Source organism: Cebus imitator, unplaced genomic scaffold, assembly GCF_001604975.1.
Source record: "Cebus imitator isolate Cc_AM_T3 unplaced genomic scaffold, Cebus_imitator-1.0 Scaffold520, whole genome shotgun sequence".
Classification (NCBI taxonomy): Eukaryota; Metazoa; Chordata; class Mammalia; order Primates; family Cebidae; genus Cebus; species Cebus imitator.
In genome coordinates this window covers 1,231,042-1,234,251 of record NW_016107835.1, presented here as the reverse complement: position 1 = coordinate 1,234,251, position 3,210 = coordinate 1,231,042, and the positions used below count along the sequence as shown (strand labels likewise).

The following is a 3,210-nucleotide window of genomic DNA, read 5'->3' as shown; positions in this document are numbered from 1 at the left end:
AAAAAAAAAAAAAAAAAAAAAAAAAGAAAAATCATACTAAACCAGCTACCTGTACGGCAGTAACCTGAATTATCCAGCTTTTATCAAACTTACCACATAAAAATATCAATCAAGGGAAACTGACCAACGTTCAGCAACCAGGTTTTTGGAGTTGCTCCTGCTCCTCTGAACTGGGTCTAGTCTTGGGCCAGTACTAAACTACCTTGCAGTAAAGCATTTGAGTTTTAAGCACTTTCAGCAAAATCATTTACTGTTTTCACAGCAACATACATGGTAGGAAGACACAAACTTTGAAATAAAATACAAATTTTGTATTCACCAGTCAAATGTTCTTCGATAAAACACAATCCTCGAGTCTCCATTCTGCCATTCATAACGTGGACACATTTCATCATAGTGAGGGGTTTCCCTAAGCTAAGCTGCACACTATATACCCTCCTCACTTTTCCAGTCAATTTCAGGTATTCTTTCCATTGTTTTCTTTCCTCCAGTTCCTGCTATGTGACAATGCATGAGACACACACACACACACACACACACACACACACACCCCAACAGGCATTCTTCTTCCCTTTCCCTTCACCTTGAGCTGCAGATACTCCCTCATCCATTCTCTCTGGAGCAGGTGCAGGATCCTGGTTTTTAGTTGGTGGTTCCATTTCTTCAGGTTCCTCATCACTGGACTGCTTGTGATAAGGGAATATGTGTGTGTGTATAAATTTAGAAAGTTCTGTTATTAATACATGTCAAAAAATATATATATACATATACACACACAAAATGCATAGATGTTTCTCATCATAACTGAGCCTAAAATCATTTCTCCCACTCCATTCTACATGGTTAATAAGACTAACCACAGAAAGGTTACTGCGAGAAAAGTTACCCACAAGGACTTTGGAAGCTATTATAGTCTATGTTGGAATAGATGTCTACAATCTGTCATTAACAAGCAAAGCATAAGAAGGAAGTCACGGGCAAAAGCTGGAGAACACAAGAGAAAAAAAATCCTCCTGAGTCAATGTTTCCTTCATGAGATGCCAGAATAATTTATCAGCATGAAAGACCTTTATTAGTGTATCTAGACTAATGCAACAAAACTATCACAAAAATTAATTTCTGTTAATAGAAAACATTGAATTAAAGCACTCAACAGCATAGGCCCAATTACCTCAGAAGATTCTATATAGCATATTGGTATACACGGATAGATTAATCTTCTTCGAAAACCCATATTTCACACTGAAAAGAGAAAACTGTGATTGGCAACATGCACTTGAGAGGACAGATATATTCGATTACTTCGATGGCCAAAAGGTGTCATTTTAATTTTGAAAATACTCTCAAAACAAGTCCCAGAGTTAAGTGTAAGTGTGTACGTTTTCTGAGTGCTTGCAAAGCCACTTATGCTGCCCGAGCTGGCAGAACAGTCATCTTAAGGCATGTGGCAAAAGGCACAAGATATTATTTAAAAATTTCATTTAGACACGGGGTCTCACTCTGTTGCTCACGCTGGAGTGCAGTGGTGCAATCATAGCTCACTGCAGCCTCGACCTCCCACTCAAGGGATCCTCCCGCCTCAGCATCCAGGGTAGCTGAGACTACAGACATGCGCCACTATGCCCTGCTGACAGAGGACATTTCTGATGAGGTTTAGTTTCACAAGTGGACTCCACATGAAAACACTAGTGAATCACAATTCCTGTTACTACTGCTTTTGGCACACTCCCACTTACTAGAGCCATTCACGCCCCTCAAATCAGGTTTGCTTGGACCGCACAGCCTCGCCAAGTCCTCCTCATTGTTTCTGGACCCTCCATAGTTGAGGTGACACCTTGCAAAGCTTCTTACTGGTACGCTCCCCACTCCACACCATGGTGGGGGGAGGGGAGCCTCAGCCTTTCCAGGTGCCAGACCCCTTCCTTACCACCCACCTTGCCCCCGCCCGGAGCCCCATTCAGGACTCAGGAATGCACCCTGTATCATGGGTTCCTGGAGCCTCGGGACTTCCACCCCTCCAACAGCATCCCCAGCACTTGCCCCATTTTCACCTGGGCCCCTGACTGCCTTCCCTCCGTGGCATACCTTCCTCCCTGTCCTGGCCCCTTGATGACCAAAGAGCCGATGGTGGCGTCACAACCTGTGAGGAGAAGGGGGACGACCTTGAGGCCCTTCTCCCTCAAAAGCCACGGACCACCACACTGAGGGACCCATGGGACCCGCCCAAAGCCACCTGGCTCCTCCTCACCCTCACTCTTCAGCCCCTGGGAGGACTGGCCTGCGGACCTACCAGACGAGTTTCAGTAGAGGAAGAAGATTCCAAACAGCAGGAAAGCCACTGAACACCCTCACAGCTCCCGGGCATTCGCCACATGACAAAGGGGCTGACGGGAAGATGCCCAGTGAACGTGCGCACTGAGGCCGGTGCCCAAAGAGCATGCGCAGCTACCAGGGTGGGGAGGGGAGGTTTGCGGTTCCCAGTCGCATGTCCCACACCCCCAATTTTCATCCCCAGTGAAGGTAATGGAATCCGACCTCTGTCTGCTCTTTCATATGCCTCGGGCATTCAAATACCTCAAACAGTGCTCCCCTCAAAACTCACTCCATTTTTAACTGGACCTCCCCCTCCCCCGGCCCCCGGGCCCTCTCTTGCCCTGGCCCCACCATAGGGACAAGGACTATGGTGGCTGCCTGTGAAGCCAGGTATATCATCTGCTAAAACAGAAATAGCAACATATGCATAGCATTTACACAAGACTAAGAGCCTCATAACCAGATATTCATAGTGTCCAGCATATTATTCAAAATTGCTCACAATATGAAGAACCAGGAAAACAGGGCAACTGAAATGGGAAAAGACAATCAACCGACACCACTGTTAAGATAGAGATGTTGGGATTATCTGGGAAAGCCTTTAAAGATACTATTTTATAAATGTGTAGATTGGGCGCAATTGCTCATGCCTGTAATCCCAGCACTTTGGGAGGCCAAGGCGGGTGGATCACTTGAGGTCAGGAGTTCAAAACCAGCCTGACCAACATGGTGAAACCCCGTCTCTACTAAAAATGCAAAAAATTAGCTGGGAGTGGTGGCGTGTGCCTGTAGACCTAGCTAGTTGGGAGAATTGCTTGAACCTGGGAGGCGAAGGTTGCAGTGAACTGAGATCACGTGACTGCACTCCAGCCTGGGCGTCAAAGAGAGACTCTGTCT

The 3,210-nt window shown here is 46.3% G+C and overlaps 1 long non-coding RNA gene across 1 annotated transcript in view; it reads right to left on the bottom strand.

The window, feature by feature from the left end:
- LOC108293034 overlaps positions 1–2,353 on the bottom strand; it is a 6,278-nt gene extending 3,925 nt beyond the window's left edge. Inside the window, exons 1-3 of the long non-coding RNA XR_001820537.2 lie at positions 2,255–2,353; positions 1,172–1,242; positions 584–686 (exon numbers count right to left, since the gene is read on the bottom strand). This is a non-coding gene — a long non-coding RNA (uncharacterized LOC108293034). The remainder of the gene's footprint in view (positions 1–583; positions 687–1,171; positions 1,243–2,254) is intronic.
- Between the last annotated feature and the right edge of the window lie 857 nt (positions 2,354–3,210).